This window comes from Pelodiscus sinensis, chromosome 27 (genome assembly GCF_052426305.1).
Source record: "Pelodiscus sinensis isolate ZL-2025 chromosome 27, ASM5242630v1, whole genome shotgun sequence".
In the NCBI taxonomy this organism is placed as follows: Eukaryota; Metazoa; Chordata; order Testudines; family Trionychidae; genus Pelodiscus; species Pelodiscus sinensis.
In genome coordinates, this window is record NC_143078.1 from 15,636,702 (window position 1) to 15,647,999 (window position 11,298).

The 11,298-nt window shown below is 49.1% G+C and overlaps 1 pseudogene; it reads left to right on the forward strand.

The window, feature by feature from the left end:
• Positions 1-5,848: 5,848 nt before the first annotated feature.
• Positions 5,849-9,562, forward strand: LOC142820904 (putative G protein-coupled receptor 139; annotated as a pseudogene).
• Positions 9,563-11,298: the final 1,736 nt, after the last annotated feature.

Consider the following 11,298-nt stretch of genomic DNA (forward strand, 5'->3'; position numbering starts at 1 on the left):
CCTATTGCACTCCGAGGAATGAAAGATAGGAGATGGATGGGTTTGCCCAGCTCCTAGAAGGGAAGGACTTGATTTAGTCCTAAGTGGAGCGCAGGTTCTGGTCCAAGAGGTAAATATAACTGGAGCGCATGGAAATAGTGACCATAATGTAACAAAATGTAACTTCCCTGTGGTGGGAAGAACATCTTTTAGCAGCCCATCACTGTGGCATTTAATTTCAGAAGGGAACTACATAAAAATGAGGAAATTAGTTAAACAAATTAAAAGGCACAGTGACAAAAGTGAAAAGTTTCCATGCAGCTTGCAGAGATTTTAAAGACACCATAATAGAGGCCCAACTTAAATGTATACCCCAAATTAAAAAATACAGTAAGAGAACCAAAAAAGTGCTACCGTGGCTTAATAGCCAAGTAAAAGAAGCAGTGACAGATGAAAAAGATACCTTTTAAAAAGTGGAAGCCAAATCTTAGTGAGGAAAATAGAAAGGAGCATAAGCTTTGTCAAATTAAGTAACTATAAGAAAAGCCAAAAAATCTGAAGAGCAGCTAGCTGAAACCTCAAAAAGTAATAGCAAAATGTTTAAGTACATGAGAAGCAGGAGGCTGGCTAAACAACCAGTGGGACCCTTGAATGATCAAGATGCTAAAGGAGCACTCAAAGATGATAAAGTCATAGTGGAGAAGCTAAATGAATTCTTTGCTTCAGTCTTCACTGGTGAGGATATTGGAGAGATTTCCAAGCTTGAGCCATGCTTTTTAGGTGACTAATCTGAAGATTTGTCCCAGAGTGAGGTGTCATTAGAGGAGGTTTTGGAACAAATTGATAAACTTAACAGTAACAAGTCACTGGGATCAGATGACATTCACCCGGCTTGTAACCTATCCTTTAAATCAGCTTCCGTATCTAATGACTGAAAGATTGCTAATGTGATGTCAATATTTAAAAAGGGCTTTAGTGGTGATCCTGGCAATTACAGACCAGTAAGTCTGACATCAGTACTGGGCAAATTAGTTGAAACTGTAGTAAAGAATAAAATTGTCAGACACATAGATGAACATATTTTGTTGAGGGTAAGTCAACATGGTTTCTGCAAGGGGAGATCATGCCTTTCTAATCTGCTAGAGTTCTTTGAGGGAGTCAACGAACATGCAGACAAGAGGGATCCAGTGGATATTGTGTACTTAGATTTGCAGAAAGCCTTCAACAAGGTCCCTCACCAAAGGCTCTGAAGTAAAGTAAGTTGTCAAGGTATCAGAGGGCAGGTTCTTTCGTGGATTGATAACTGGTTAAAAGACGGGAAACAAAGGGTAGGAATAAATGGTAAGTTTTCAGAGTAGAGAGAGGTAACTAATGGGGTCCCCCAAGAGTCTGTCCTGGGACCAACCCTATTCAACTTATTTATAAATGATCTAGAGAAAGAGGTAAACAGTGAGGTGGCAAAATTTTCAGATGATACCAAACTGCTCAAGATAGTTAAGACCAAAGCAGACTGTGAAGAGCTTCAAAAAGATCTCACCAAACTAAGTGATTGGGCAGCAAAATGGCAAATGAAATTTAATGTTGATAAATGTAAATAATGCATATTGGAAAAAATCTCAACTATACATATAATATGATGGGGACTAATTTAGCTACAACTACTCGAGAGAGATCTTGGAGTCATTGTGGATAGTTCTCTGAAAACATCTACGCAGTGTGCAGCGGCAGTCAAAAAAGCAAATAGAATGTTAGGAATCATTAAAAACGGGATAGAGAATAAGACAGAGAACACCTTATTACCGCTATATAAAACCATGGTACGCCCACATCTTGAATACTGGGTACAGATGTGGTCGCCTCATCTCAAAAAAGAGATATTGGCATTGGAAAAGGTTCAAAAAAGGGCAACAAAATGATTAGGGGTTTAGAACGAGTCCCATATGAAGAGAGATTAAGAAAACTGGGACTTTTCAGCTTAGAAAAGAGAAGAGTAAGGGGGATATGATAGAGGTCTATAAAATCATGACTGGTGTAGTAAAAGTGAATAAGGAAAAGTGATTTACTTATTCCCACAATATAAGAACTAGGGGTCACCAAATGAAATTAATAGGCAGCAGGTTTAAAACAAAAGTTTTTCTTCACTCAGTGCACAGTCAACCTGTGGAACTCCTTGTCAGAGGATTTTGTGAAGACTAGGACTTTAACAGAGTTCAAAAAAGAGCTAAATAGTTTCATGGAGGTTAGGTCCATCAATGGCTATTAGCCAGGATGGGTAGGAATGGTGTCTCTAGCCTCTGTTTGTCTGGAAATAGGTGACAGGAGAGGGATCAGGTGAGGATTACCTGTTGTGTTCCCTCCCTCTGGGGCATCTGGTATTGGCCACTGTTGGCAGACAGGACACTGGGCTAGATGGATGGTTGGTCCGACCCAGTATGGCTGTTCTTACGAAGCAGCAGTCATCCTTCTCTCCCCTGGTATGTATCAGTACGGGGAAGGTACAGGATCCCCTATGCCAGAGACTATGTTGAGCCTCTAGTAGGGAACAATAACCTGCCTGTGGGTCCCTAAACCTTCTTTCTTTGCTAGAAGCGGCCCTCAGCTGGGCCCTCAAAGTCCTGCAATGTCTTCCTCCCTCTGCTCCCTCTTGTGCTGGTACTTTCTCTTAGAACACAGTGCACTCATTAGGCAAACTTCAGCCATTTGCTGCTGCAGAGAGTAGATTCCTCTGTGTTGGGATGGGAGAGATGTTGCCCTTCTACTGTTCCCCGGGGGAAAAAACAGCCCATGCTGCCGGGACTGAATGGCTTTGAGACCCAAAAGGCAGTCTCAGTGGTGGCTTGCAGAGGTCACACCCTGTCGGAGAGCAGGCTGCAGCGGAGGAGGAGGCCTGGGCAAGCTGGTGCTCACAGTTTCTTGAAGCAGAATTGGTGTCTTGGATTGTGAGATCTCAGACAGCTGGTTTTGTTTCAGTATCCGCCAGGGCACAAAGGGGATTGTTTGTCTCCGGATCAGATGACTGGCCTGCCTACTTCCTGCTCTGCTGCTGTTCAAGGCAGAAGCTCCTATCTTGCTTTGGACCCCAACTGTTACTTGTTTCTGGTTCTGTCATGGGTCCTGTTTAATTTGTACTGAACTAACAGTTCCATCTGCCTCTTCGGGTTCCCCTTGCTGCGGCCAGGCAATCATTAACGTGGGGTTTCTAGACATCAGCAGTAAATTAAAAGACAGTCATTTTGTTTAAAGAGGACTTATGAGAAAGATAAGCTGAGAACAAAACTGTCACAGATAGCTTGCGCCTTGTCCTGGAGCTGTTGGACTCAGTAGCAGTTTCAGACCTGGGGAAAGCACAGCTGTCCTCTAAAATGACTCCGGATCGTTGGATGATAACTCTACAGAAAGTGTTTTACTTCTGGCCATAATTTGGATCCCATGTGAGTATGTGGGGTAGGAGGGGCGTGGCTGAAGTCATCTTCATAGATTTTAAGGCTAGAAGGAAGCAGTGTGCTGATCTAGTCTGGCCTCCTGAATATCACAGGCTAGAGAATTTTATCTACTGAGTCCTGCATCCATCTCATGGCTTCTGGCTGCCTAGAGCTACATGCCCAGTCTTGACATAAAGACTTCTAGGGATGGAGAATCCATCAGATCCCTCGGTCAGTTCCCCTCGCTGTGAAAAAGCTGCATTTTGCAATAAAAATCTCTTCCCCTCTGTTACTCAGCTTGCTTTCTCCTGTCTCTTGTAATGCCATCACCTCATCTGTTTTCCATTTGCCTACAGGGATCCAGGGTGCACAAACAAGCAGCCTCTCAGATTCATTCTTAAAGAAGCAAAGGAGGGAAGGAAAGTCCATTTCCCCATTTGCAAGTCACCTATAATTAGGCCATAAGGAAGCACCGTTCCCCAACCCTGTTTGCCTCAGGGCTTGTCTGCATGTGAAACTGAGCAGAATAGCAGCTGTGAAACAGGCAGTTCGGCAGTAGTGAGTCGCGGATGAGTGCCCATGTGAGGGGCTATTCCAGAATGGGTGGAGACGAGCTCACTCAGCTGTGCCTGTCAGTCAGTGTCTCCGTGGGAGTGGGGTCTGAAGGGGCTGGGACTCCCAAGTGGCTGTGCTATTGGGGAGTGGGAGCTGTTAGCTGGATTCAGCGTGTGTGTGATGGTTTTCCAGGTGCCCAGGACTGAATTACATTGGCATCCTTAGCCTCTCGTGCAGGGGTGAGGAGCTTTTCTGGCTCGGAGGCCTCTGACCCACAGAAAAATCAGTCAGCAGCCATGCAGCACCGAGAAAACAAAACAAAAACGCCCCAAACAACCCTCACTGACCTGGCCCCCAAGTAAGGAGGAGGAAAACCCCCTCTCACATGTGGCCCCCAACCGAAAAGCAGGAAGAAAAAGACACATCACCTAAAATCCAGCCCCCGGACAGGGCTGGATTAACTCTCCTGAGGACTCACAGCTAGTAGATTTTGTGGGGCCCCCTAGGCTCTGAGGATGCTGTGGGAGTGAGGGGAGGGCTGGATCAAAGCAAGCTGTGGGCTCTCTCCTCTAGTGGTTGTGTGGAGTGAGAGCTCCCTGATACCACCAGTCTGTCAGACACTCAGGAACCAGCCCTTAGTTTGCCTTGCAGCTTAACGATAGGTGCAGCTCAATTCCTAGTCCCCTTTGAAGTGTTTCTTTGTGCTGTCCAGCCCCTGCCACTGGCTACTTGGGGAAGTACCAGCTCTGCTATCCTCAAAGGAACAGTGTCGACACCAGCTGGTAAGATTCAGCTCTAATCCAGCACTTTGCTCCGTCCCACAGCACTTAAGGATGGTCAGTATGGATGCTGGAAACAAATGGCTACACAGCAAACAGAACCACAACATGCTTTCTAGACCCTAAACTTAAGTTAGGTTTGCCTGAAGAAATTTTTCATCCAACATCATTTGCAGTTTTTCATCCCGCGCTGGCCGAGTTCCCATTTTCATGAATGTAAACATGCTGTCTATTTACTTCCAAGGTGCAGGATCACCGGGTGTATCTTTGCCTCCCATTTACACCCCAGTTTGATTGCCTGTGCTCTGAGACAGAATAACCAGCGGTGGTTTGTTTTACCTGTGTGCTGTGTCCCTAGTGATTTTTCATCTTTGTTGACTTCCTAGCTTCTATTGTGTTAGCTTCCAATGCTTCATTTACATCCCACAGAGAGACTGGTGAATAAACATCTAGCTGACAGAGAACCTGGTTCTCTTCTGCTGGGACTCATGCCTTGACAAAGATCCTACAAATATAATTGCAGTAGACATACATAATTCTGTACATAGCATTCATGCACCGAGCCCAGTGCAGATGCTAATGTGTATCCGTGGATGCAGATAGAAATCGGGATCCACTGATCTGCAGGGATCTACTCCCAGGAGATGCTTGGCCAAAGGAGATGAACATGGTGCTGCTGCTCCCAGGAGCCAGCGTCCTGTGCTGGCAGCACCCCCCAGCCATGTGGTTGCACCGCCCCCATGAACAGCTCCAGACAAGAGAGGTAGCTAGGGGTGGTACAGCCACATGTCTGAGAGGAGCTGCCAGCACTGGACACTGGCTCCTAGGAGCAGCAACATCATGCTCATTTCCTTTGGCCAGAGTGTCTCCTAGGATCAGGGGATAACGATTTCTCTCTCTGGATGCACTGGTAGACGTTTAGCTCTGTGCAGGGCTCTTGTTCATACCCACATCTCACAGCACTGTTAATGACCAGGGTGACCATCTGATGAGCCAGGCTGTAGGTACTGGAATCGGAGCATCCCTGTAACCCACTGCCCAGTTGGCACTGAGGGGGGGGTGTCTTTGATCACACCCTAGGTTTGTGCTGGACTGTTCCCCCGTTGGCCCTAAGACTCAGCAGTAGCAGCAGCAGCAGCATGCGGGGCAACAGAGTTGCTTCCGACTCAAACATCTGCATCAATGTCTCTTTCTGCAAACATCCTGACTTTTGTGATCTTCTGGCAAAGGCACTGCTTGATCTCTGCCTCCAGCCGCTACCACCTAATGGTGATGTCCCTCGCTGACTCCCTGGTTCTCCTTCTCATCGTTCTCCTCGAGATGATCCCAAAAAGCTACTGCACAGAGCCATTCTGGTACCGGGGCCCTCGGTGCACCCTCCGGGATGTCTTCAGTTATGGTGCAATCAACGCCTCTGGCTGGCTGGTGGTCTCCTTCACCACTGAGCGCTTCATTGCGATCAACTTTTTCAAACTGAGGGCAAAGATGTGCTCCCCAAGACGCACGCTCTACGCTATCGCCTTGGTTCAGGTCTGCAGCTACCTAGTGGCTCTCCCATATTATTGGTCCAACAGATCAGAAAGGGTGGATGGGACAGAGCAGGTGGTGTGCAAGTTTAACTCTGACCTTTCCAGCTATTACGTTGAGGGGCTGGTTTGGTTTCAGACCTCGCTGGTCAATGTTATCCCTTATATCATCATCTTCACCTTGAACGGCCTGAGCCTGAGGCAGATCCTGAGGCCTTGGAGGTTTTTCGCTTTCCTCTGTAGCATGGGGCACGGGTCACTTGCTGGAGGATTCTTTGCATCTTGGGGTCTTTAAACCAATGTTTGAGGACTTCAGTATCTGAGATCTAGGTGAGAGGATTATTCCAGGAGTGGATGGGTGAGATTCTGTGGCCTGCATTGTGCAGGGGGTCAGACTAGATGATCATAATGGTCCCTTCTGACCTTTAAAGTCTATGAGATCTGCAGCAATGAAGTGCACTGTGTGATGGACAGGAGCAGCCACTGTGTGACCTCTGGGAGCCATTTCAGGCACCAAAAAAAAAATCCATCCTCCTCGTTATGGTCTCGATGACGTTTGCTTATCTGGGCACCACCAGGTTCGTCACGCAGATTATTCTCAAAACCTGCCATTACGACATCGAGAGACGGGACTACTCTAAGGCCATGAATATTGAGGTGGACCCTGGCACTATGCTGGAACTGACCAGCGCAGCTGTGAACAAGCATCTCTATGCCTGCACCCAGACTGCCTTTCATAGGAAGCTAGTCCACTACCTCAAGACTCTCCTCTCTCCCTGCAAAGCACAGAGCAAGCACCTGTCAGCCATTTCCCAGGTATAACGCACCTGTGCGCGCACCTAGCCTGACAGGGCTGTCACACTGTATGTCCTCCCAGGGGCAGGTACATCCCCAGGTCTTTAATGAGAGGATGTGCCTTATCCCAGTCAGGAATGAGGAGAAGAGAAGACCTAGCACCATGTATGTAAAACAAACACGGTTCATATGAACATTTTTAGCAGCTCGTGGCTGACTGAAGTTTTCAGGATAACAGGCCATGCATTCCAGTTTTGTCAGACTCGCTTGGGGGAGGGGTAGTTTGGATGCTAAGCAGCATGAAGGTATCTCAGCGCCTCCGAGGGACCCTTCAGTGCTCTGAGGAAAACTGGCTGTGATTGGTCAGTGTTACAGGGGCCTAGAATTAGAGCTGGTCAAAAGTCAGGATTTCTGGGTTGTGGGAAACCATCTGTATTTTAAATCTGTCTTCTTCTGAGTTGGAACCAAACCACGTTTAAAAAAAAAAATGCCCCGCAAGTCAGAACTTCTTGGGAAAATAATTCCAGATCGAGACGCTCAATCTTCTCCTGGGGACCCAGCAGCTGCCGAGTGAAACATTCTACTCACTTTCAGGCAGCGACCGCCAGGGCTTTTAGGGTGTGTGACTCTGGGGCAGCCTGCCATGTGGGACCCCAGGCTGCCAGACTCCTGGCCCACTGGCTCCCAGGGCTGCCAGCTCAGAGCTGGGGCTTTCAGAGCGTCCAGGCTCCTTGGTGATTAGAGATGGAGGTGGAGCGCTCTAGGTTTACAGGCTCTTAGTCTGCAGGTGGGATCCTGGCTGTGCTGCCCTGACGTTACAGACGTTGGAAGCGTGGGGTCTCTAGCAGCTTGCCAGGAACGGCCATTTTGACAAAACACTTTGGATTCAATGAATCAGCATGTTCCAGCAAAGTTTTCTTGGCAGTTATTCCATCCAGCTCTGCTTCGACTGTGTGTGCACAGTGGACTTCTTAGTGCAACCTCCGGCAGTCTCCTAACATCCTACTGGTTCTGAGCAGGCTCACATAACGCAGGAAATGCCATAGGGAAGGAGAACAAGCTACTGGTACGCCAGCCTTATCCCAGTAGAACTAGCGGTTGTACCCGTGTACTTTTTTTAATCACATCCCTAATTGAATAGTTATATCAATGCAAAATCTGGCTGTAGACCAGGCCTAAGTGACAAGAAATAAAGGCTTCAAGTCAGTCAGTGTTCTGACTTTGCCTTTCCGGGGCGGTTTTGTGCCTTGGTTAAGAATGGAGCATCATGCTAGGTGGGTCAGGTCTAGCTCTCGGAGGAGAGAGCGCACACGTCTGCCGCGGTGCCAAGTAATTGGAGATTGCTGCAAACTCCTCTCAAAGGCCTTGGCCCCAGTAAGGCCCTGAGTGTTCAGGGCCCCTTACAGCAGAGCACGCAGAGGGCTGGCTTAGTTTTGGGCCATGTAGACCATGACTGTGACCTTCCAAAAGGAGGCATGGTTACGGCCTCTGTGCAGCCATTCAGAGTCACAGGCATTAAGGGCAGAAGGGACAGGTGTGTGCGTCCACTGTGACCTTCGGCCCAGGCTAGAGACCTGCCTCCAGGCCAGAGCTGCAGGTTGAGCCAGAGCCAAGCTTTCCGGAAGGCACTCAATCTCGATGCAGAGACTTAATGTGGTAGATAATCCACCAGCTCGAAGTGAGCAGGCTCCACTGGCTAATTCTCTGTTCCAAATCCCCATCTGAATGTGTCTGTTTCCAGTCATTGGACTCAGTTCTGCCTTAGATTGCTGGCTGGGAGAGTTCTCTGCTAGCCGAAGTCTCCTACTTGAGTAGGTAGCTGGAGCATGTCACCTCTGGCCCTTCCCTTGAATAAGAGAGAGAGATCAATCTGCTTAAGCCTCTTACTGTCCCAGACCCAAGAGCTCGGCCACCTCAGCGCTCACACACTGCCCTGTGCTGGCTATGAAGCACATTTAGACAAGGCAGCTTAGAAGCAGAGCCCTGTTTAGCCAATGTAATGGGATCTGGACCAGGCCAGATAATCAAAACTTTGGATAATCCAGAGAATAGGAAAGGCTGAGGCTGCTTCGCCATCTAATGGCCCAGGAGAAATCACCCACTTCAGGGTGTGAGTGTGAGGGTTGTTGGGTAAATACAGAGAGCCAATGGGTGGTCTGCTAACCAGGGTTTGACTGTGTGCCTGTCACAGCCAGCTGAGCATTTCTTCTTGTACACCTCTGAATTTTAACAGCAGCTTGGACAAACGTGGGGCCACAGAGGGCAGCTGCTGGAGCACAGAGCACCCCCCCCCCCGTAACTTGCACTGGGCCCCACAGAGGGTGTCCGCTCCCCTGAGGATGGTCTAGACCAGTGTTTCCCAATTTTATTTGGCCATGGAACCCTTTTAAACTCAAAAGAATTTCGCAGAACCTCTAAGGCTACGTCTAGACTGGCATGATTTTCCGGAAATGCTTTTAACGGAAAAGTTTTCCGTTAAAAGTATTTTCGGTAAAGCACGTCTAGATTGGCACGGACGCTTTTCCGCAAAAGTACTTTTTACAGAAAAGCGTCCATGGCCAATCTAGACACGCTTTTCCGCAAAAAAGCCCCATCGCCATTTTCGCAATCGGGGCTTTTTTGCGGAAAACAAATCTCTGCTGTCTACACTGGCCCTTTTGCGCAAAAGTTTTTCAGAAAAAGACTTTTACCCGAACGGGAGCAGCATAGTATTTCCGCAAAAGCACTGACAATCTTACATGAGATCGTCGGTGCTTTTGCGGAAATTCAAGCGGCCAGTGTAGACACAGCCCAACAGTCTAATATATGGAGCTGAAAAAGTAGACACAAATAAGTAAGGGTGGTAATAAACACACGCTAAACAGGGTCCTGAGATCAACATTTAGTTTAATTGCACGTATTTAAAAACAAAAATCACAATTTTTTTTAAATCATAAAATGGAATTTTCTCGCGGAAACCTTATTTTCAATTTGCGGAACCCCGGGGTTCTGTGGAACCCCGTTTGGGGAACACTGATCTAGATAAAACTTAGTCCTGCCGTGAGGGCAGAGATGGGACTAGATGACCTCTCAAGGCCCCTTCCAGTCATCCGATTCTACGACCTACCTTATCACTCTGGGCACAGCCTCTCATGGGCATACTCCCAGCGGGCAGTGGGTGGTGACTGGTCTGGTGGAGGTTTCTGGGCTGTGTCCTAGGACGTGCTGCTGAGAGCATGAGGTCAGTATTGAATGCAATGCGATACACTGCAGATTTGCACAGAGAGGGGGCTGTTCGCACGGTGTCATTCCTGGGCTGCTCTTGTTCGGTTCATGCTGCTGTCAGCGGGCTCCTTCCAAGGCAGCAGCCTGGCCACCCTGCGACGTCTGGGTGACATTTGATCCTGTCCCGTGGGTCTAGCTGGCCTGAATGACAGAGGGCAGTGGCTGCTTCGGCAGGCTGCATCCAGGAAGGCGTGAGGCGAAGCAGCGAAGAGACTCAGTTGGCAGCTGGCGTAAAAGATCTGACCTAGTTGGGTTTGTTTCAGCTGAACCCATGTCTGGGTCTTTGCTCCTACCGAAGCAGCCCTGCCTTGCTACTGGGCCTGCCTGTCAGGAAGCGGTGCTGAGGTAATGAGCTATGCTTTTCGGAGTCAAGGCGAAGCCCTCCAGCGACGCCGCTCTCCCTTGCTTTGCTCGCCAGCTTTCCTGCCTGGCAGCAGTCGCCCATGTTTAACCCTTTAACTGATTAAAGGGCGGGCGGGCGGGGCTGGTCTCCCCCCCCCCCCCCCCAGGCACAGGTAGGGACTGCTCCAGAGCAGCCCATGCCTGTGGCATGCCTGGGCTCGCTGCGACAGGAGCTGCTCTGGGGGGCTAGGCTGGAACAGCCCCCTGCCTGTGGGGGGGGGGGGAGCTGCTCCAGCCCCCACTGGTTAACTGGAAGCAGTAACCATTCACCCGTTAAGGTAAGCCTGCCAGTTAACGTGTTAACCTTTCCCATCCCTACTCCCTCCCTGATCCAAGGCTCCAGCCCTGCCCTGTGCTACTGAGCCGGAGCAGCAGGCAGGAGGGGATAAAGGGCTGTAGAGGCGGGCCCCATCCCTCGGGAGGCTGGGGCAGGGCTGGTCTCATTAGCCTCTGGTTGTGCCAGCCCTGAGGTGCCCCCATATTCCAGCCATTGGCCTTGCCGGAGCTCCACCCCACGCCTGCTGGCCGTGCCCCGGGGGCTGCCCGCCATTCATCCTCTGCACCCCCAAGGCCAAC